At 41.4% G+C, this 24,663-nt stretch overlaps 1 protein-coding gene across 1 annotated transcript in view; it reads right to left on the bottom strand.

Annotated features, from left to right (window-relative positions):
- pvalb6 (parvalbumin 6) overlaps positions 1–24,194 on the bottom strand; it is a 45,127-nt gene extending 20,933 nt beyond the window's left edge. Inside the window, exon 1 of the mRNA XM_069701436.1 lies at positions 24,017–24,194. The gene's annotated coding sequence lies outside the window, so the exon portion shown is untranslated. The remainder of the gene's footprint in view (positions 1–24,016) is intronic.
- Between the last annotated feature and the right edge of the window lie 469 nt (positions 24,195–24,663).

Genomic DNA, 24,663 nt, shown 5'->3' with positions numbered 1-24,663 from the left:
ATTGACTCAAAGTTTAGTCATGCTATCAGCATTTTTCCTGCAACTTCCTGAAGGATAATTGGGTATAGAAAATTAATGAATGTCGGTATTTTCACATTTATTCATTCTTTTTATTATTCAACAATAATATCAATGTTTTTAACATTTTAGTTTGAAAAATGCTCTTTTTTGTTAAATCAAAACTACTTGGTTAGATTTGGGAAAAGATCACAGTTTGGATAAAATAAGTATGTTATTTATGTAAGATAAAAGTGGAACGCAAGTTGACTTACATACATAATTCAAAATAAGTCAACAGGGACTTTTGTTTTCAACCGGGACATGAACAGCAGTCTTCAGGGTGAAAGTACTGTGTTCGATCACTCTAGTCACCCCGGCCGCCAGCTGGCATCGACTTTGTAACTTTATACTAAGTCATCTGACGTCCTGCTTTGCTACCATCATAATTACTGTGGGCTTGAGGTCAATGAATGTAACCTTCTAGCCCACTAGTAGGTGCAGTTTGTGCAGTTTGAACATGAATCGTTGAAGTAAACGAGTGATAAGAGGCTCCTGAACCTTCTAGTAGATTTAGTGGGCTCCTACTATATCTGTGACAGATGTGTGACGACAACTGGCTATTTGATGTTTGAGGTTTGAAAACTGTCAAAGTGGGTGACATGGCAACGTCATTCAACTACTTTTGTTCAGGATGAAACATCTCAACTCGGGTAGACAGTGGACTGATTTTGTACATTCATATTCCCCAGAGGATAAACACTAACTTTGATGAGACTCTGACTTTTCCAAACTATTGGATGGATTGCTGGGACATTTGGTATAAACATTTATGTTCCCATCAGGATACATTTTTAAAACTTCATAATGTCTTTGTGAGTATGCATATTGACTTCCTTTGGCTCAAAGCATAGCAGAGCCCATGTACAGTTTCACACAGCTGCTAGCTTGCTTCACTTTACATTCTGTATATTAAAAGGCCTATGTAGATATGTCATTAGTATTAAAACACATGAATAGCTTCATATCTGTAAATGCATATTTTCATACAAAAGTTCCTATAATAAATATGAAATACATACATTAGATATGTCCAAAAATTGAATTCAGACATGCACATGTACATTAATCTAAATTGCAATAGCTGACTCTTTAACTGAGCTGAAAATGTTGTGTAACAGATAAAATTCCAACCAAGAGAAGAGCTCAGTCCTGCATAGAGAGCAGAGTAGTAACATGGCTGATAAGTTGAAGAAAATGGCTTCACAAACACATCGACACACTGTATATACTCGCCTACATGTAACCCCCCCCCCTCCTAATCTCACACTTGCGAACACCTACAAATAAACATATACTCTATAAAATATATAGTCACATGTACAGTAGACCTACACACAATCTGCACACACGCGTGTTTTAAAAATAAACAAAGCAGTGTTTGACCTTGAAGTTCAACGCGTACAAAAAAAAGGGGTTGCTATAGTATGACTGGAGTGGGAGCAAATTACTAGTGGCAGGCAATAAAAAGAGAAAATCTCTGAATATTATTCCACCCTTAAATCTTCTCAGGCTCAAATTACATTTGTGGCACATAGTCACATTTACAAGTTATGTTAATAACCAACAAAGACTGTCAGAGACAGCCTGATGGTCATGTGTTCCTTTTGTTAATCTGAGGGAAACTTGGTATTATGGCCCCACTAAATGCTGCACATTAAAAAAAAAAAAAAAAAACATTACAGTGACACCAAGGCCAGTGTGCATGAAGAAAACAGCACCTGCTCTGCACTCTCATCCTGCAGACCTCTTACTATATTTGCTATTTATGGACAGTATAAGTTTAAAAGTCATTCTGAAGTGAATGGTCCATTAGCACACATTACGCTAGCTGGATAACACTTTGCCATGCTCTGAAAGCCCTCCGCATTGCAGTTTAAGTCTTATTTCAGTCAAGGACTCACTCAGGTGAAGGATTCTTTTTGGCTTTTCCAAGGCAGAAATGAGAGAGCCGTATCATTAGATGATCAATTCAACTGAAGGTTAAATTGAACGCATTGGTGCATTAAAAAGGGTAGTGCATGTGAATATGTGCAAGTCTGGCCTTAGTTTAATTGTGACCTCGTGTGTACACTGTGAATATATACTCAGTTTTAATGAGCTGCTTTGCAGCAACTAGACTGTCCTTTTATTGTATGTGGTTTAACATGGTGACGGTCTTCTCTGTCTCTCTCACTCAAGCCAACAAGAGGTAGCTAACACTGCTAATATGAAGTGTTTCTGTTATTTAGACTCGTTTGATATAAATGGTACGGAGCCCCTGAGGGATCACGACAAGAATTGTTTTCAGGACAACTTTAGCGTTACTTTGCAATATTTAGGATTCCCTCAAAATACATTTTGTGTTCTCTCACAATTGGCTACTTTCCTTTTTTGTATTCCTTCCGAGCCACATGTGTATTTCCAGCTACATCTGTGTTCACAACCAGACTAAAATGAAAACGAAAAAAGAACTAAATGCATCACGTAAAGTGTCACATCTTTTTTTCCATATTATCTGCAGTATTGCTAGGTAACACAAAAGTATGGCGAGAGAACGTAAACTTCGGATTGTATTCACTCATTTAAAAAAAAAAAAAAAACGTCTCTGTGACTCTTTGAAAGTTTTGTAAAATAAGGAGCAAAAAATCATAAAAAAATATGTCTACAGCAGAAAAATTCAACTGCACCACAAACTGAATCCGTCAAGATGCTCACTTACAACAACACCAAGTTAAAGCAGAAGGCTGCAATAGTTTTACCTAGGGTGTACCTAATAAATTGGCCACGGAGCATAGCCTTTGTGTGTAATCGTGTGTTGCAGGGTAGGAGGGGGGTGGGGGTACGGAGTGGGGGTGGGAGGGGGGGTGACACCAGGGAGACACTATAATTAAGTCAAGTTAATGCACTGGTATCTCGTGTGCATCGATCCACTCCTTCCTAATGTCCCATGCTGGCATGACTTGTTAGACTTAGTGCACACCTACAACCACAGTATGATCTGATTAAATAAAGAGCATCCTTTCCAGCTGCAAGAGAGAGCTGAGAGCAGCCGCAGAGACAGAAACAATGGTTCAATAAAGTCAAGTAAATGGCTTTTTTTAGGGTTTAATTTTATGACCTGCAAAATGTACAATTGGTTTCATTTTACTTTTCCTGAATTAAAAAGAGTTCAACCACAACTAGCTGCAGTGCTTTACATGATGTCGAGTTGAAGTTATAATAGAGCAGTTTGGGTGAAGTGAAGCCTTTGAACAAACATCATGTCTGACTTCTCTGGGAAAAAGATGTCATAAATCTGTCCGATATTCCGCAAACTTTCCCTGTTTAAAAACAGGAAATGTTTGAGATGCAGACTAACCTGAATCACCCGATGTTATGTGTCATGTCATATGTTAATGTCAAACATTAAGTCAAATCTTAATTGCAATGGCTAAAGTGTACTGCAATACAAAGTGGTTAATGTTACTGAAGTTATACTGCTAATGGAAAGTTTTTAAAAAAAATCCCAATGGATACTTGAAATATTAATACAATGAGGTATGCTTTGAATTATAACTTCTTATCTAATTAAATTTATGGAAGAGAAGAGAAGAGAAGAGAAGAGAAGAGAAGAGAAGAGAAGAGAAGAGAAGAGAAGAGAAGAGAAGAGAAGAGAAGAGAAGAGAAGAGAAGAGAAGAGAAGAGAAGAGAAGAGAAGAGAAGAGAAGAGAAGAGAAGAGTTTTAGAAAACAGTTTTGTCAGAGCTTCTCTGTGGAAAAAAAATAAAAAGATGAACATCCAACAGCCTCAGGATTCAATTTCATCTTCAGTTTTTTTTTCTCATGCTTTCATGCATAGTTTACTTTGGATCAAACAGCCTCCTCCAAATGTGACTGTCTGCCGTTGGCTTACCCCTTTCGGTCTGCTCATCCCTCTACACACACACAGACACACACACAGACACACACACACACACACACACACACACACACACACACACACACACACACACACACACACACACACACACACACACACACACACACACACTCACATTCACTCCTTTCTCTGATCCAAGGGGTATTATCACCATAAGTCATGACTCAGCTAATATACCTTTATTATACTTCTACATTAACCTCTCTGTCCTGCCACAGCAAAATAACACATCTATACACACAAATATATTACACACAGAGTAACCATCCAGTGACTCCATTTCCTTCTTGACCTCGGTGTTAATGTGCATTAACTCACTGGATTCCATCGGCCGTGGGGATGCATTACCTAATCTGCATTATGTAGTTGTTTTTTTAGCACAGGAAGGGTCCGGCTAAGTGTTTATGTGCCGGCGGGGGCCCATATACATGCATATATATATGGACGTGTGCCTGAGTGGGATTTCTTCGTGCCCCGGTTCAACAGCAGAGTCATGCCTGTGTGCATGTGCATTTTTTTTGTGTAGGCTGAACCGTAAAAATAATCACTGCTGGTATCCATTACTGTGCAGCCTGTAGTACAGCGGTAATGTGGGGATCATTGTTAGCATAACAGCACACATCACACTCCAGGAATACTCCAGTCCTTTCCATGGACATAACTCGCGTGTGGACGAGAAAAAAAGAAAGTGTTCACAAACTCAAGGAGCTCCTGAGGCTGAATAATGATCAGTACTTTGACCTTTATTGTAAATCCCTGAAGGGGAGTCGCAGCACCCAAGGGAGTCAGTGCACAGCTTCAAAACTTACACCACTGCATGCCAACGTCCACACACTATTTCTGTGCGCGTGCAACAATTCGGAGCTCCTTACTTCTGTCATCTGGCAGAACAAACAGAGATGAAGTGAATACAGAGCAGATAAGATGAGAGAGAGCAGGAAGAGAAGCGATTGTGTATCAGAAAGAGAAGGAGAAAGGAGGAGTGTTAGCGAGAGCTCCTTTGATCCATTCGTCCCCCTTGCTCGGCTTTGGTGTATCATTCATTCAACAGCGGTTTTCCCCGTCTTCCCTGCTCGCTTGGCAACATTAATAGAAGCTGCCAGGAGTTAGGGCTCGCACGTTGTGTCACACACACACACACACACACACACACACACACACACACACACACACACACACACACACACACACACACACACACACACACACACACACACACACACACACACGCACACACTTTCTTTTCGTCCTTCTCCATCTCTTAAATCACATCACACGCTCCCACTGAGACACACACGCACCGAGGGCTCGGGTCGGCGTTAGCTCCTCAACTGGGCCTGCCAATAAGAGCTCCTGACACGGAATCAGAGGTGACAGGCGAGGCAGGTGAGGAGAAGGGAAGGGAGGTGGGGGAGGGAGAGGGAGACACGGAGACAAACAGGGGGAGTAATTAGGAGAGGCATGTGATGCTGGAGAGGGGGATGAGGGAAAGGACGCGTGTGAATGAAACAGGGCTCAGAGGGTGGGGTGGATAAGAGAGCATAAGCAACACATACACTGGAGTGGTCGGACACTGATGAAAGTATTAAACTGCTGTGCTGACAGTTTAATGAATTCAATAAGGGGCCCGACTTTTCTGAACTGTCTTTAGTTCTGTCTTTTTAAAGATAACTGACGGGGCTCTAGCGATGGGAAAGTCAATGTGTCCGTCCACCACTTTGTTCCAGACTGAAACACCTTAACGAGTACTGTTACATTTTGTCGAGACATTAATGGTCCCCAGAGGATGGACCCTATTAATCACCTTTCTAGCACTACCATGAGATTTACATTGAGGGAAATTTCTGTCAAATGTGGTGCAGACATTCATACGTCCATCAACTGATCTGTGCTTCTTAAGATGAATGGTTGTTTGAGGATAGTATGTTTGTCTTTCTTTATTTCATTACCCCTTCTTGTCCTCTTCCTGGTCCTTTCCCTTTGCATTTTCCCTCCTCCCTTTATCATCTTAACTTCATCTTCTCCACATCATCTTCTCTCCACTCCTTCCCACTCTCCTTCACTTGGTAGCATCTGTTTCCAAGATGAATTAAATTATTTCTTTGTTTCTTTGTCAGATTCTTTCTTTCTTATGTCTCTGTCTCAGCGCTGACAGCTGCCAGTCTCGTCAAGGTCTGTGATGATTTTCTCCTTTCTCTCATTTCATCATCACATCATTTTCTATTCAGGTGCAATGAGACGAAACCAGATGCTGTGCCTCAATTAGCAGGAGACAGTGCATCTGAATTAGGTACTGAATGCTTAATATCAAGCAGATATCACCACACTTTCAATTGCAGAACAAGAGAAGTGGGCCAAATTTTTTCTGAAGTAGCATATATAAAGGAAAGAGAAGTTGCCACATTCTCCAAAAGTCAGAGGGATCATAGCTGTTGTATATGTCATGTAAAGATGATCTGCCTTTCTTGATGTTACTGTAATACCACTACTTTTGGTGGTATCACTAATGTAAGGAATTCATCTTTCATTAAATAACAATGATTATTATCATTGAACTTTTAGTGGTGTCGTTACTCGTTACTTTTGTCTTGTATCTAAATAATGGACAACTGCAAGCACACAGCCTATTTCCTTAATCCCTTAGCTGCCCTGCTAAGAGACGGGAAGAGAGTTGGTTCCTGGAGGCACTTGAAGGCCAACCAGGGCAAAGACACCACACGGTGCTGAGGCTCAGGCTCCGAGTGGCCGGCCAGGACCAGGTGTCAGTGGATGGATCCCCACAGTGGCCTCTACACGCACCCCGACATTAAGTTCAGTGTCAGGAGTGCATTGCTTAGGTGAGGGACACACGCTCAAGAGCAAGGCGCAGATTACGGGGACCTCGTCTGGCAAGGACAACTGGCCACAGTCTCCACCAGGACAGGACGGTTGTGACAAGAGACCGAAGCGGTAGATGCCTTGGAAGACTTTCACAGAAGCCATGGGGAGAGAGACAGAGGGTGAAGGGCCCCACCCAGATGGGAGTAAGAGGGGCAAGCTGAAGAACAAACATCACCTTCGCCGCACCTCGTTTGACGAAGACCTAGTGAAAGACCCTTAGCAATACGGGGCGGGAAGACTGGTAAGCAGGTAAAACAAAAATAATATAGATGTGTGTTTATCAATAAAAGAATTGAAATGATAAAAAAGCTATTTTCTCGAGAAAGGGATCACTATTTGTATACAGTAATTACTTCTGAAAAACTGAGTTGTGATAGTAGCTAATTAATCATTTTCAGTAACATGCCTACATAAGAGCTTCTGACAATGTTAGAAGTGGTGCATTTGTAACAGATGATTACAGATAACATGACTCAAACATTCAGTGTTGAAGTCATTGTCTTTCTCTTGGATGACGTTTTGGTGAATAAAACCAAGGTGACCTAATATAGTGATAATTAAGAATTAATTAGAGAACTAGTGAATCCAAGTTAAAAGAACTTTATAAACAAGACTTGCAGAAACAAGCATGACATTTTGGATAATAACACAAAGTTGTTCTTGATCTGACTATAACTTCAACCTCATTTCTAACCCAACTAAAGAAAAACTTTCTGCAAGAGCCTTTCCTGGTCTCCATATTAGAGAATAATTACTCTGCATCAGTCCTTCTCTGCCAGCTACATAATTTGAAAGGTGCTTTTTGGGATGAGTTTGTGAGGGAGGGTGGAGGGGACGCTGTCTTCGGATCCAACTTTTATCCATTTAATGCCAGAGTACTGTTAAAGTACCTCTAAAGTAGTGCTATGATATCATCTATTGGGATTAAAGCCAGAATGGGCAGCAGAGCAGCAAATGTCAAACATTTAAATAGCAATCCGATGAGGCTTTCCTACCTGTTCATTTCTGTTTTAATGTATTTGTCTTTTTTTAATTACACTTTGGCCCCATGCTTTTCTCCATTCTTTGAATTTTCTTTGTTTCTACCTTCTTTTATTTTTAGAAAAATGTAATTTCCCTCATTTGTCAAGATGTGGCTCCTCTCCATCTTGAAGCTGCAGAAACAATGTGTCCCTGCAACCCAAATTAACACTCTCGTTTATCTTCCTGCCTCTCCATCCATCTACTCCCTCTCATTTGGCCGTCTTTCTTCCCCGAGTCCCCCTCATTCTCTCTCTTTCTTCTTTTTATCTCTGTCTCTCCCCTCATTTAATTTTACGCATCCATTTTATCACAGCATCACACATCTTTGTCGTTGCACCATCGTCCTCTCTTGGCGCATTTTTGCTGCCTCCCCCATTCTCTCGCCCCTAAATCCTTAATTCCCACCCTCTTTTTATTTAATGTCTCTTTCCCCATCCCTGCATCCCTCCACCTCTTGAGCTGGATCATTTGGCCACAGCAGACGAGCTCGTATGCTCCAGGTGTGCTGCATCGAATGATGACCACAGGAGGATCCGGATGTGACTCACAAACACAAACACACACACACACTGAGCAGCCAATGGCCACATCATTGCACCAACATTTCTGTGCCCAGCATTTCCTCTTTGTTCCTTCCTCTCTTTCCAGGATCTGTCATATTTTGCCAGTCAGTGTTTACTATAATATCTCATTCAGACAATGGTATCACTCTATGGCTAAAAAATAGACACACATTTCATGCACACATAGCACACAGAGACACAGAACCACAACTACTGTATATGCTTCACAACATGTACTATAACACACAAACAAGTGAGGTCCAATCCTTTTGAGGTTTTGGGCTCCGTGGGACAAATGGCATATTCCATGCCTTCCCCCCACCCGCTGGTTGCTATGCCAAGCCATTACTCTCCCCATCTCCCGTTTTCTCTCTTATCGTCAAATTCCAAATGGATTAATTAATCTAGCTGATTAAATAGACAACAGCATCAATACTGCACTACCATAATTTTGCCTCTTGGCTCAATGAGGTGTAAAATGGGCCTATTATAACGTGTTGGGCGAGACAGAGCGGTCACTGTATCTGGATGGAAGTTTCTGAATGGAAGTAATTTTTCATGGTGGAAATCGGTAAGACGTTTGCAACTGCCGTGGAGAATTTCTGAATTAATTACCTTTCATATTGATACATTTTTGTGCGAGCCTGACTTGAGGGACAGATTTATGCAGCTTCTGCATTAATCACAAAATGGCACCATTGTTAATAATTTATATTGGATGAAGTAGATAAAAGGTTTTGAAATGCAGACTAACTCAGCAAAACAATGTGGGCATGATAAATTAAAAGTCCATTTATCCAGTCTCAGTAAGTTACGCTTACACATAGGCACATTTGTGGTGTCTTTGCAAACAATGATTTAGTTTCTGCTGTAGTATTTGCACTGGCATGTTTTTTTTACAGAGGCATGAACACTAGAATATGTCTTAATGACACGAAACACTGATATGGCCTCTTGTGATGCTGAAGTATTTGATGGGCTCATGGTAGATGTGAATCAAGCTGAAGACAACATGAAGAAGCCATCTAAGAATGACACTAGATACAGACCTCATCACAGAAACTGAGACGCTTTCAAAAAGAGTCTACTCAAGGGAACCAAGAAATAGACCTTTTATGTTAAATCTATAACAAAGCTCACTGTTACACTGGATGGGTGCTTTGTCCATATGTTTTAATCAGGCAGAGTTAACATTTTTGCCATCACCATCTTGCCATTTTGGAGCCCGAAGTGACCATATTTGGACGAGCTGGGGGGAGCGAGTGGTGGAACCACCGATGGTGGAAACCTGACACCACCACAGGGCCGTCAATCAAACATGCCCCCAAAAATGCCACTTTTCAAGGCCTAATATCTAATTAATGATGGGATTGTTTTAAGATGGACTGCCATGAGACGGAGTGAATTTAGCAAACGACTCCATAATGGCTTATGGGAAAAATGTACTGACTTTGTATTTCATGAGAGAAGTTGAATGGGAGTTTATGGAGCCCGAAAGCTTTTTGAAACCCTAGCAGCCCTCGGAGGTATTGTAGTTTAAGGCACTTCGGCTTGGCCTCATTTTTCAGACCTTGTAGCTACAGTCACTTTCATATCCAATATATGTCTAGATGTTTTAATCATTGAGAGCAGTAACGCTCAATGGTTTCTATCTAACACGTGTATCAGTGATGCTGGGATTTAAACAAACTGTTTTACCTGTATGGACATGCAAGTGATCAACTTGTGTATTCAAGACTTGTGCATGGTGCTCAAATGATACAGAGACAGTGACAAAATAACTGTCATGTACACTGTTGTGTTCATGGACGTGAACCCCAAGCTGTTCTACCTCATCGGCTAACACATGGCAACAAATAGAACTGCAATTTCAGCACAAGGAAACATGTATAATTTTTAGCTGTTTTCTTGAAAGTTTGAAAGATCTAATGAAGAAGTGAATACAGGAATGGGGAGTATCTACGGGATGTACTCACTACGAAGGACTGTTGTTTACTTATTCACAATGTACTTTGCTTCACCAGTAACCTATCATTTCTGTACCTCAGATGACCTTGAGTGTGACTATGAAATGTTTCTTTTTAAGTGTGATCGGTGTCACCATCCTGCAGGCCGCACGTCAGTCGCAATGATCCACCCCAAACCCCCCTCCTTCGTCTCTTTACTGCGATGCGTCATCCTTTTTACTGTCTTGTTCACTTGTTTTATTCTTCAGCGTTGGAAGACGGAGAAGTTAAAGGCCGGGATGCTGCCAAAACACATGCACACACACTTAAAAACCCCAAATAAAGCATGCATTCCCTCTTATAGAGCAAATACTGCACACATCGAAAGAAGTCAACATATATGAATACAATTGGACACATACACACACGTGACGTTCCTCCTGGACAAAGCACTGACTGCAAGAGTTAAATCACCGTCTATGAGAGAAAGTTCAGGGAACAGGTCTTTTATAATGAATGTCTCAGGCATGCACAAAGTGGAGCAGCAACATGCACTGACATGTATATATTATCCTGCTCTCCTACTTCTTGTGGCAGTGATGGACTTGTGCAGTAAAGAAATTCAAAAAGTGGAACCAGGAGAAGGTTACGAGGAGTATGATGCGTAACTTTCATTTGAAAATGCACTGTAAAAACATTTATGGTTTTATCCATCTCTACTATAGTTTCAGCAGAATCTCATCTGGTATTTTTTGTCAATGAAGACCCATTAGGCGAACTTCATTAGTTTAAGTGTAGTGTCTTTAATGACCGGCAGGGCAAGTGTGTGTGTGTGTGTGTGTGTGTGTGTGTGTGTGTGTGTGTGTGTGTGTGTGTGTGTGTGTGTGTGTGTGTGTGTGTGTGTGTGTGTGTGTGTGTGTGTGTGTGTGTGTGTGTGTGTGTGTGTGTGTGTGTGTGTGTGTTCCTCCTGCTGAAAATACTGCAGTCTTCGTCATGCCTGGCTGGCTCACAGCAGTGTGATGTAAGGGCCTGTTTTTTTTTTTTTCCCCCGGCTGCTTTAAAGTGATGGAGTTCAGTTTGACTGGGCTTTGTTGAGGGAAAACATTAAATCAGATGAGTGGGATGCCCATTGTGTCACACAGTTTATGTGTGTGCTGCTGGTGAGGCACTTAGGACAACGCAAGACAGATATGGTTTGTGCTCTGAGTAAATGGGGTCAGAGAGTCATGTTAGATGTGTCTCCTTTTTTACTCATACAAAACAACACTTCAGGGCACTTTGTCTACAAGGTCATTCACATACACAGAATATAAAGTGTGGGTAATTCACAATTACGCAAACAAAAACATCCTTGGCTTTTTGGTGTTGATCCTCCTCTCCCCCTGTTCATCTCTGTCTCCTCTAATGCTGCACAGGAAAAAATGCAAGCCAGCTTGAGCAAAACATCCACAGTGTGTATGCTTCCATCCAGCAGACAAAGCAAGCGATCCCATGGGTGAGTGGCAGCATGCCCCTCTCTCATGATTTTATTGAAGGTTCAGAGAAGCCGCAAACATGAGTACATTTACTCAAGTACTGTACTTAAGTATGGACTCAGTACTTTTACTTGAATATTTCCATTTTAGTTTAATACTTAAAAAAAAAAAATTGCTTAAAATACTTGCATACTTTAAAGTAAGGTTTTGAATGTAGGACTTTAACTTGTGGTGGAGTATTATCAGTGTGGTATTAAGACTTGGATACTTCTTCCACCACTATGTGTAACACAGGTCTCATCCTAGTCAGGAAGGAACAGTCCTTTCTACGTCGTGCTCAAGGGCACTGCAGGCAGATGCAAGGATGAGGTTTACACACAGTACGTTCAGTACAGCCATCATCCCAGTACTGTTAAAAGCTCCTTTAAGTTTAGTTTGAGTTCTGTATTTGCTCAAGCATGTGGAAGACCACAAATTTGAAGATGAGGGATTTACCTCTCATTAATCTCCAACTCGTCACAGATTAGGGAGATCAGTAACAAATCACATCAGTGATTTTAAAGGGGCACTTCATTTATTTTACACATGAAGTTCAGTTTACCTTACAGCAGGAGTAGTGCACAGCCAATGGAAAGATACTTGTGTATAGTTGTGGAGGTTCTGTGGCTCTTTTCAAAGTCAGAAAAATGATCACTATGTTACCAGTGTTATCTCAGGCTGGGCTTTGAGAAGTCAGACATAGAATAAGAAACAATTGCAAGACATCCTTAATGGGGCAAAAGCCCCATTTTGTTGACTTTGATTGTTTCTCATGAAGAATGCAGTTGTTTTGGAGCATTAATCAGGTGGTAGCCGACATGACATTATGTTACAGTGATTTATTAACCAATATGTTGCATCTTATTATTGAATTAAATCATTCGCACGTATTGACGATCCCACTGAGAATCAGCAGCTCCTCAGCAGCCCTACGCAGCTTTCAGCCACTTTCAACCACTGATTGAAATTCAATGTTGGTTGGTTCAAACAATGAACATCTTTGAAGATTATCCAAGTGTCCATCTTTTATGGAACAGCTCTCAAATACACCCCTCTTTATCTGCATTTTACCTTTTGTCTTTGTATCTCTTCTCATTGTCACTCCCTGTTTATGCAGCTTCCATTCATCATTACATTCTCTCCTTCCTAAGTGTACCTCTGTCTCTACATCATCATCTTTTTGTCTGTTGAGCAGATTTACCACCCTATTGTTACCTTCCCTTTTGCTTTTGGTGGGAGGCATTCACTCCCGTCTCCCATTCTCCTCTATAGCCTACAGCATTACAGGCAATGCAAATACAGAAAGGAAAAACACAATTTGTATTCTGGACCATGTCTGTGATGCGAGTGGAAAGAAGAGTGGGTGGGGGGAGGGGGCAGTAAGGAAGAGGAAGGGTTGTTAATGTCACAGTTTGAAGACTGGTTAAATTCATTGGACATACATACAAGTGTAGAGCGGTATTCGCTCACATTGTTGACAGATTTTGTTTCATCTTAAGGAGGGAATTTGACCTTGAGCCAGCAAAGCAAAATAAGCACGGTCATCCACCTTACATCATAATGATGATTTACACTTCTGCAACAGCTTGAAATCAGGAATTAATTTTGCTGGTAGAGTATTATTCATCCATCTCAATCTGTGCATCATAACCCAAATATTTTTTATATTGATACATGGCTTGTCTGCAGTGCGCTGGAATTTGCTTCTGGATTTTAAAGATTGTCTAAATATAGACTCAGTGTATCCTTACAGCTGGACAACGATGCAGTTATAGAATGGGAGATTAACCGGGATGGCTATCCACACGTAGCAAGTGCTCATCAATACACTTCTCTGAGCGCTGGTGGCATGGTGTGCATAGATGCCTTTGAATTTGTATTCGCATGAGTGAGCAATGCTCGTTGGCACAAATGAGTGTGCACATGGATGCCAATTTGTGCATGTTGCCCTGTACCCCTTCCCCTGGCGGTGATGCCTGGTCAGCAGCTGACACCCCTGTCACTGACTGCAGCTTCTGCAGCTCCTGCAGCGCTGCGAGAAAGAAAGAGACGGGGGGAGTAGAGCTCCATTGACCTTGCAGCAGAAAACTCGACCAGTTAGCACACCCTCGACTGCTCATATACAAAGACGCACACTGCGGGAGGCGCATACACAACTCTCCCCTTCGTAGCCTCTCATGTTCATTCTGAAACTCTAATGCTCAGCACTCGCCTCGGGCCTGTTTCCCTGGGCCACTCTGCGTACACAGAGAGAGAAAGTGAGCAGGATGGAAAATGTGCGGGAGGCCGGGGGGTTACGGGTGGAATATGCACATTCACTTAAAGGAAAGAGATGTGCAGTCAATCACAAAGTCACAAAAGACAGAGATGGTGTAACAGAGTTCTAGCTGCAGGGGGGAAAGTGAATAGAGACGCACATCCAGAGTACTGGACACTTTTATCAATACACTTAAATGTACAGTGTTATGGTAAAGTGCAATTCACAACTTACATGATGCTGTTGCACAAAGGGCTTGCACCAAAAACTACACATCCATACACCCTTAACACACCCTTGACAAAAGTCAGCTGCAAGAATGTTTGTTCCATTCCACTGCAATATTAAAGTGAAAATGCCTCATCAAAGCATCGTCTCCTTGCAACCTAATGCCTTTTACTGATATAACACAGGCCTCAGCCTGGTTTTGCCAGATGGGATATGACACTGAAGCGAGTGGTTCTCATGAACGAGAACATTGTCATAGAGAGTTGTGTCTGTTGCTGGGTTTTGTTTATCCTGCTGCATCAGATCATAGATCGAAAATATTGTGGTATTTAAAGGCTTGACATACATTTTATTGCTTATAAAACATTGTGTCATTCATTTTGGCTCATACACAGACAACAAATACCCACAGAGATATACAATGCAATTCCAGTGCATTTTCAAAAGATTTCCTTTGGTATAAATTATGTATATAGTTTGAATACTGCTCTGTGGTATGTTAAATGTTTTCAAGTTCATAGACTATATGACAGGTCTGTTATTACAAATTCAAAATGTGATTTCAAGTAAGTATCCAAACAATACAACTTTGTAATGAAAACTACTACGTAGAAAGAAAATCACAGACATAAATATAGTAAGACTCTCTTCAGAGGAACTCCACTGATTTCACATATCAAAGTTGATGTACATGACCTTCACAGTACTACAGCATATATTAACAAAAAGTTGCATAAAGCTCTTTGTGGCTCCAGAAGTAGATCTGAAAAGAAATCTAATAAGTCACGTACATTGAAGCAGTTTAAGAAAGAAAATGAGAAAAACAAATCTGTGTGTGGAGTTAGAACTAATTCTCATCTCTGTTTGAGACACTTGAGGCTACATTAGTTTCTAGAAGCATCAAACACATTGTGGGTAATGCAGGCAAGAAGAATAAAAGAATCTTCTGCTCCACATACCTGTCCAAGTGTCTAGTGCCTGGCTTTGACAAAGTATTGCGCAAAGGTTCAGGTTTCTTTACTGTAATTTTAGTCTAGAAGCCCTGTTGGTATTATTATTTGAACAGCCACTCTGAAGCACAGACCAATCAGTGTCCAGAGTTGGTGGTTAATTGTTACGACATTGAGGTCAAGTGTTTCGTCAAAGCCGATTGGTTAAAAGCTGCTCCAATTTTTTTTAAATTAACCCAAGGTCTACGCCCAGTGGGATTCTCTATAAAGTGAGTCCAGACCAACACATATATGTATATATTCACACAGTGAGTCTGGAGACACCAAGCTACCGAAAGAGAAGTGCAATGCTAATGCTAAAACGGCTTCTCAATTTGTGACACTTTTGCACTCATTCACTTTGTATTGTGTTGCCGTTGCCTTTTGCCTCATGTTTAGTCTGAATGTATGTTCACAAGGTGACCAGTCCAGTCTCTAATAGTGTATACAAAAGAAACAGTGAGAGATACAACAAGAATGTTAAAACACTGGTTTTGCGTTTGGATCAGCTTCAGGTCAAATTTGGGGCCAACATTTATTTTAGGTTCCAACCAGGCTGTGATCTGACTGAATCGAGGCCATAATGACTTTCAGCCCACTCTGTGGGCATAGAACCGAAAAAAGCAGATGATAAGACATAGATGAAGATGGGAGGGGTGGTATGGAGGAGAGAGGATGGATGATGGGATAAGGGGCGTGGATTAAATGAAATGTAGAGTCAGTGAATTGGAAATGAAGGTCAGATGAAAGGGGAGTATAGAAAGAAGGGGGAAATGATAAATGGAGGGTAAACTTCTCCACCATGGGCATCCTTGCTGTTGTTCCTGAGGGGCAGGATGTGGAACGTGGAATGTGATGTTCCCGGGACATTGATGGATATTGTTCACAACGAATGGTGCTTTGCAAGACAACAGCTACAGCCCTGTCATTCACTTCATGGGCTGATAATGCACTTCCAACCGACAGTTCTTGGCTCCACATTAGAGCACATCTGAGGTGTTTCAAGATACAGTATGTGCTTTGCAGATAGAGCTCTGGGCCTCTGTAGCAGCTTTCCTTTTCTCCCTGTTCTCCTCTGTTGCACTGGGACCTGAGAAGTTTTCTCTCACTTTGAATAATCCGATTTTGGAAGCATTAAATGTGAAACAGGAACAAATAGATCAAGAATTTAGGTCCATATATGTTTTAACCGTTTGACCTCAACACTCAAATGTCAACTAAAGATGTTTCCATTTTACCAATGGAAGAAATGACAGAGAACTGTTCATATTCTCCTTTTTCAGTTTATTTGGCTAAGAGTAAATATCATTTCAAAATTAATCTCAGGATAATAGTGTGCTGTATGTAATGAAGGTTTGTGGATCTGATGGAACGCAAACTCCTTCAAATGCTTTATTATTATGTCATCAATTTCACCAATAAAACAAATTGTCAAATTTTATTTGTCTCGCCCTCACTGAGGTTCCCAGGGAACCAGTTGCGTCTTCAAGAAGACACTGTGCCCGGCCAAGAAATAGCTTCACTTATATAAAATCCCTACATGTGACATTAGCATTTTGATTTTTTTTTCTACTTATTAAACAAACAATTTACCTCTGGACAGATCCATTTCCAAAGATAGCTGTTTACCCCTGTGTCCAACTGCTATGCTAAGCTAAGCTTCCTGTGGGGCATGATGTGGCCTGGAACATTAGGGGTGAGTGATAAACTAAGCTTAGTTTAGCATATCAGCCATAGGATGTAGCTTCATATTTACAGTACAAATTGGGAGTATTATTGATTTTCTAATCTAACTTTCAGAAAGTCAGATTTCCCTAACATTCCCTATAATATTCACTATATTTACATACATTCACTCTGTAGTGGTCTTGGTGTTATTCTGTGAATCCACATGAATATTTTCATTTCAATTCAGCTTTAATATTATTAACCCACCTAAAAGTTGCCTTATATTATAAACCAAACAAAGAGCAGTATTTGTACAATGACTTTACATGTGTTGACCGAGTAAACGTTTAACCTTAAGATCGACACTTCACTGCCTAAGAAAAAGTCTAAATCTAAGTATACCGAGGTTATACTCCCTAAAGACGGAAGCTTTAAGTGACTCTGACAAAATAGGTCACATCATCATCCTATTAATTTAAAAAAAAAAAAAAAAAAAAAAAAAAAAGACCAAGCTAAAATAGTAAGAAAACTCCAGATCCATTTTTGCTCACTCTCTCTCCCATCTGACCAGGGGTTTGTTAATGATCTAATTTAAGAGGTCATGAGCTTCTTAATTGGAAACAGGCTGCTCTGGACTGACCTCTGTGGCAGTCTAAAGTTAGCATCGGCTTCCTGACCTCACTAAAAATACTCAAACTTCTGTCACTCCCTGTCCTTACAAACACGCCTAAACCTTTAAATTGCTCAAACAACCTTTGGACCTCCCTCAAGGAAAAGGTGCTCTGCCTTCAGAACATTTTGGACTACTGTCAGTAAATGCATCTCGGTACAGTATGTGGATTTATGTGGATTTACTTTGACATATACTGCATGAAAGAGAGAGGATAGAGAAGACGCAGAAGAGGCAGAAGACTTTTAAACTGGAGGCATTCAAAGTAATGCCAGTATTGTGATTTTGCCATTGCAGGGCAGCATAACACCTGAGACCTGTCCATTCTTTCATACCTTCACACAACCTCACTAGCTGAGCACTGTGCTCTGCTGCAGTCCCATCACTTATTCAAATATTAGCCAAACCGCACCATTTGATGCTTCAATAGATGCCGTTCATGCTCATAATTCCTCATTAGCAGGTGGCTCGGTTGTAGCACCGCTGACAATCGCACATATACGCACACCAACATCTGCTTACGGCATTACACTATATTGTCTGCAGACATGCAGGCACACACTAATAAGTCCCGAATGCACAGCATCGGGCATGTTTTTTTACTGATTATTAAATCAATCAATCACTGATCATTTATCAAGTGCATCAGCGACACCATCAAGCTCAATCTCCAGATGCCAGCCATCTCGCACATCTGTCCATGACCTTGGCAAGGAAGAGTCCCCATTGATGACTCGAGGTAGCCCGTCTGCCTATCACAGCCTTCTGTCGGGGCTCATTATGATAATGGACATTTGTTGATGTGTTTAAATGTGATTGGGTGGTTGGGGGGGTTTGTGTGTTATCTGCGACCTGCTCTGCATCATTACAGTTTGTCATGCACCTGCTCCAGGCTATTCGTATCAGTTTGCATTTGCAGGACAAGGGTCAATGCCCCATAAAGTATCGTGTACATTGTGCGTGTTGTTGCATTCAAGATGAGCGCAATAAAAATTTGACAGCGTGCTTCTGATTGCCACAGTTTCCCTTCTTTTCTTCACCTCCGGAAATACAAGGGATGTTCTTTTCTTCACTCACGTTTATCAAAATCTGTGTTTTAATTAACACTCAAACAGGGGCCCAGAACAGGTGGTTAATTATGCTCTGCAGCGTAAATGCTAATTCTCTCGGAGTAACCTCTGTTCCGTGGCCGGGAAAGGTGTTTTAATTATCCAGACAACCTCTTAAGTTGCAGAGCAACCGTAGTGACCAGGCGGCCATATGCTCAGCAGTCACAGCTCATCCCGAAGTTATACACCAGCTCGAAAGAATTTGGAGAATTAGAATTAGGATACAACAGATTTAAATAGTGAAAATAGGAAATGGAAGGAGAGAAAAAAGGATTATGAAACAGAATACTATGGAAGAAAATGTCAAGAAGAAAGGCCACTATTAAGAGAAATGTGTTATATATTTTTCTATATCAGTGCATTTTTTTCTCACATGTTGCCCACCGTGTTTCCTTCTGCGACCTCACAATTGACCGACCCTTTACGATGCTCTCTCTCTTAAAATCACAAGCCCACACAAACAGCTACTCCTCTATCTTTCCCTGTCCAGTCCTCCCACCACCAGGCTTCCAACCTACTCGCTCGCATTCACAGTTGTGTACCCTCGTGGCTCCAAAACAACGGACAGCAGAAGAGGGAAAACAAACATCCACGGGGCAATTGGCAATGTAGGCCAACGGAGAGGCTCCCCTAAGAATACGAGGATGGATCAAAAAGTTCAGAGATTGTTCCTCTAGCCCGTGAATGCTGCGCAGAACCATGGCAGGCATGTAGCACGGGGAAGCTGTAACCTTTGTGAGCACATATTCTAAGTTTCATCACTTGAGCACCTGAGTCACACGTTTTTATGTGCGTGGTTGCACTGCTGAGCTGATGCTCTTTCTTCGGTTTTGGACCGTGATGTCCTTCCCCGTTAGAAATGCAAATATCACTTAAGACACCTCTCCCGGCTCACTGGTTCATTGCCGTAGGCTTCCTGAAGGATTTCAATGGTCTCTGTTGACGATTTCCTGAGCTTGACGTGATATTTGACGTGTGCCTTCGGCACGTGTCCACGGAAAACAATCGCAGATGCACCTGAACCAGTGGTCACAAAAACGTGTAATTTAGGTGCCGATGTGAATCAAGCAACAAAACTTAGTAGTTAATAGTTACTCAGACGGTTATAGCTTCCACCTCCTCCGTCACAGTGTTGTGCACCATTCGCAGGCAACAGTAGAAGTCACGTATGCAGGAATACACAGCATGAGTGCCTACACACAATCATCACCCCAACCATTAGCCGTGACATTTTCATTGTGTGTGGTTTCACATGGAGCGCACCCTGAAATAAACTTTGTCAAGCCAAGAGCACATCATAAATTACTTTCGATGTGCTGGTTGACCATGCAAGTACAGTTGGTGTTAGTTGTGTGTCAACACAAAAAACAAAATCTCATTAACTACTAGATGGAGTGCCATTATATTTTGTATCACATTGATCATGCTTATTTTGGTGATACCCTTTCGTTCAGTGCAGCCAGCGGGTTGACAGTTTTGGTATTGAGTGGATTGCCATGAAATTCGGTTCCCCTAAGAATGAATTCTGATCATTTTGGTAATCCCTTAACTCTTCTTGTGGCATCATGAGGTCAAAATTTCCTATTTGCCCATCACTTTGGTTTATGTCAAATACCTGCAACACTGCTGTGTTAGTGTGAAGGACAGAGTGATAAGAAGCACATATGCAGGTTTTTTTTATTCCATCTCAAAGGCCACAACAGCCACCTCGTACCAGCATTAACAGCACTTAGAGCTTCTGCCATTAATCAGGAACCACCTGACCAGATATTGTCAATACACACACACAGAAACACAGAAACACACACACACACACACACACACACACACACACACACACACACACACACACACACACACACACACACACACACACACACACACACACGCTGATTCAAATTCCAGTCTTGACTGTTAATGTACCTACCCAGTGCACCTATACCAGTCCCACTTACAATATGCTCCCGACACTGGTTATCCATGCTCTCCTAAACACACCCACATCACACCCAACCCACTCTCTCTTTTTGTCTTTCCACCTTTCTGTCCCTCTTTTTGTCCTCCTTGTCCCATCACACAAAGAGATATACATAACTATTCTCTCCTTTCTTTTTGGATTCTCTCTCTCTCTCTCTCTCTCTCTCTCTCTCTCTCTCTCTCTCTCTCTCTCTCTCTCTCTCTCTCACACACACAGCCCACAGGCACACTGTGAGGTCTCCTCCCACAGGAGCATTATTTCACACCTGGGTATTTCACACTCCACAGAGCTCCATGCTTGTTAAATCACTGATTTCCCATGAAATCAGGAGAAGATATGCTCCCATGCCTCTCGCCTGACTTCTAATTCTAATGGCGAAGTGGTGATAAAGTTTATGGGGATGTGTGATGTGTGGGTTTAAGAGTGGAGAGGGAGAGTAAGAAACAGGAAGAAAGGGATGGGTATATTCCTAGAGTAACTTATTTGTTGAAGAGAAAGAGAGAAGAGAAAGTTTTGAGTTATTGAGTTTTGAGTTCTGTAAAACTTTTTTATGTGGAATTCAGCAGCTTCAGTTCCTCAAAATATACTTCCAATGTACCTCAAGGGTAATTTTTGGGCCCTATTCTTGTTTGTACCTACTTCCCATTATGTATTTGTGTCAACCCTACTGATTCTTGGAGTTTGGCTACCCCACAGGACAGCTTTGAAGACGTGAAGTGTTGGACTTTTGTCTAACTTTCAACAGCACAAAGAGGAAAACTGATAATTATATTTGCCATAAAGTTTGAGAAATTTGGCAGCAATTTTTAACTCAAATCAGAACTTTGACAACTAATGCAAAGGGTTATTCAGTATTGTTTTTATCTGTTCTAAAGAAAGAAATTTGCCAATTGAGATTAACTCTATTTAGTACTCCGTATAAAAGCACAAATTAATCTTCAATTGGCCCCAAGTGAAGCTGCTCGTTCCTTTTTTACCTAGAACCACTTGAACACATTACCCCAATTCATTGGCTTCCTACAGAATCCAGAATACACTTCTAAACTCTGTTTAGCACTTATGAAACATTGAACAGATTGACTTCATGCAACAGCTCCGACCTACTAAGCCCATCTGTACAAGGGCACACACTGAGGCCAACAGAATAATCTCTGCCGTTCCTAAATTTTAATTTGCAACCAAGAGTAATGCTACATTTGCTTAGTTTAGTCATTGCACCTAAACTGTGGAATACATTCAAAAATGAGCTAAAACTCACTTTATTAAGCTGGCTTTCAACTACCTTTGTTGTTCTTTGGATGATAATATATATATATATATATATTTATAAATGAATAATTATATTAGAATTGAATCATCATTTTACCTCCTTATAAAAAATGGACTGGTCTGTCGGTCAGTTTGTTTTCTTTATACTGAAATATTTCACCACAACATTCATGGTTCCCAGATTTTACCTTAATTTCGATGGCCCTCTGATTTTTTTCCTCTACTCCTCTCATGCAGGTTGACACTTGTAGTTCAAAGAAAAATATCTTGACAACCATTACATACAGTATACTTCCATGAAATCTGCTCTAGATATTCAAAATCCCGAGAGGGTACACCAAGACTTTCTTTCCTTTGATTTTCCTCTTGATCAGGTCAAAGTTTTCAGCTCTGCAGTAATATTTTGTCAAATGTAGTTGTTGCATTTATGGTTCCCAGAAGATGTACAGTACTTGACTTTGGTGATCCTCTGTTTGACACAGCAGCCTCTCTAAACTTGACATTTGTGGTTTTAATGAAAAAAAAAAAAAAAAAGTAAATCTCCCACCAGTCTTTCCACATATGCTGCTGCCTTCTTCTCTCATTTTTCATGTCAACTTATTCCCACAGTTCTCATAAAATCTCAGACTAATCGTTCTCCTCTTTCACTCGTAAGATCTTATTTCTCTCTACTTTGTCACCTAAGACGGAAACCTGAAGTTCCCCATCGTCCCCTATCCCCCTTTTTCCTCCTCGTCATCACTTGCACGAAAATATCAATAGCCCCTTTTCCACCCCCCCACTTAAACAAATGTCACTTTCTAATTGGCCGGCACTAGAGGAGGCAGGAGAGCATCGCTGTTTGGACAGCTGTTAATCTGGGGAAGGTTGGCAGCGGCAGAGAGATCGTGGCAGTGACAGTAGCGGGGAGAGGAATGACAATCTGGAATGGCACGGAGGATGACGCAATGAGAGAGAAAGAGATTAGGTCCGGTGCAAAATCGCCACTTGTGCCTCAGTCTGTGAACACATCTGTCTGTCACTGTGACGTTATGCTGTGCCAGTGAAAAAGTGCCTCCACCAATTACAATGCGGTGTCACTTTAAAACCCTCACTGTCTCCGCAGTGTTGTGTAGTCGGCACTGTGGTGTTACAGATGATGTTAACGTACGAGAGCACGCCCTGCAGTTTCATTCAAGCCTCCTCTCCAACGCATCAACCGCACAGGAATGTGTTTTCTCCGCCCTTCTCTCTCTCTCACTAGCTACATATCTTCTTCTCTTTCTTTCTCTCACACACACACACACACACACACACACACACACACACACACACACACACACACACACACACACACACACACACACACACACACACACACACACACACACACAATGAAGCTTACACAGACACACAGCGCTCAGGGAACCAATCACCATCTCCTGTTTGCAGGTCCTGTTTGTGAATGAGATTTTTTTTACGGGAGAGGAGGAGGCAGGCAGGCAGCTGCTCCATCGGCATCCCATTCTCATTTTTTTTCTTCCTTCACTTGAAATATTTCTCTCATTTTCTGTTTCCTCTTCTCCAGTTCATTTTTTTTTTTTTTTTTTTTAAATGTTTATAGTTTTTATTTTTAAGCGTCATTCCCGTTTTTGCTTCGCTTTCCATCTTTTTGAACTCTTTCTGACTCTTTTTGCCTTTCTTGATGCTGCAGTTGTTTGTGACTGCTGCATTGAAATAGCTTTCTCTTTTCCATGCTTTTCTTTCACTTTCCTCCTGACATACCAACACTGCCATCATCATCATCATATACTGCTCTCTGTCTCTTTTTTTCTTTTTTTTAAATTCACTATCCTGTCATGTCACTTCATCATTTACTGCAGAAAAACCTTTTCATCTGTCATTCCTTTTCTCTGCTTCTCACCATCCCATCTGATGCAAGTAAGGTGAATGACCACAGACACACACACTCATATAGACACTTACCTCCTGTGACAGGGTCTTCGTCCGGAGTGCTCCTGAATCCTCAGTGGTTGAAGGAAGAGTGGTGAGCCTGCGAGCTTCTGCCGGCTGAAGAGAAGTAGAGGACAGACAGAGAGAAAGAGATAGAAAGAGAGAAAAGGAGAGATAAGAGACAGCAAGAGAGTGGGAGAGATATAAAGAGAGGGGAGAGAGAGAAAGAGAAAGTGGACTAGAGCAAGAGGAGGAGGAGGAGGTACTCCTGTTAGCTGGAGGTGAGATGAAGGGGAGAAAGAGGGAGGGAGGGAGATAAAGGGAGAGGGGAGGGAGAGAGTGAGGGTGCACTGGATTGGGATAGGAGAGGGTTGTGTGATGTTTAAGAGGAGGAGGGATTGCAGGGAAAGGAGGGAGAGGAAAGTTGGAGAGAGGAGGGAGGAAGAGAAGGAAAGGATGCAGAGGAGATTGAGGAGAGGAAGAGGAGTTTAGTGGGGAGAGATAATAATGGAAAGGAGGATAAAAGAGTGAGTAATGGAGGTAGACAAAAAACGAAAGGGAGGAGAAGCAAAAACAGTATAATAAGGATTTAGAGGACACAGGCAAAGTGGCAGAGAGCGTTGCAAAAAACACAAACATGCGTACGTTGATGCTGTAAATCCTGATGGCTCCAGTTGGAG

Source organism: Brachyistius frenatus, unplaced genomic scaffold (genome assembly GCF_029030835.1).
Source record: "Brachyistius frenatus isolate BFR_SWC_R1_liver_20210118 unplaced genomic scaffold, ASM2903083v1 Contig_36, whole genome shotgun sequence".
Classification (NCBI taxonomy): Eukaryota; Metazoa; Chordata; class Actinopteri; family Embiotocidae; genus Brachyistius; species Brachyistius frenatus.
Note: the sequence above shows the minus strand (reverse complement) of the source record. Positions and strands in the feature narration are given on the sequence as shown.